Raw genomic sequence first — 248 nt, forward strand, 5'->3', positions numbered from 1 at the left:
GTCCCTTTTTAAGAGATTTGGGTATGGAGGAAAATAGAGAGGGTTGTGTTTTCTGACACTTGGTGAGTTCCCTGGAACACCGGGGACACATATTCATGTATACAAGACGTACAAAAGTGCATTCTGCATGATAGGTCACCTTTAAGTGTGAATCTATACGCCTCCTGCCTGAATCTGCTTTGTCGTTTTCACTTTCTTTGCTTCATATGTTCAGTTTTTAATTCAGTAGGTGACCCCCTGCCCTATAT

General features: G+C 41.9%; 1 protein-coding gene across 1 annotated transcript in view; it reads left to right on the forward strand.

Moving 5' to 3' along the window:
• Positions 1-248, forward strand: part of LOC104961755 (uncharacterized) — a 13,776-nt gene that overhangs the window by 5,888 nt on the left and 7,640 nt on the right. The gene's annotated exons all lie outside the window — the stretch shown is intronic.

This window comes from Notothenia coriiceps, unplaced genomic scaffold, assembly GCF_000735185.1.
Source record: "Notothenia coriiceps isolate Sejong01 unplaced genomic scaffold, NC01 NC01_scaffold00033697, whole genome shotgun sequence".
Lineage (NCBI taxonomy): Eukaryota > Metazoa > Chordata > Actinopteri > Perciformes > Nototheniidae > Notothenia > Notothenia coriiceps.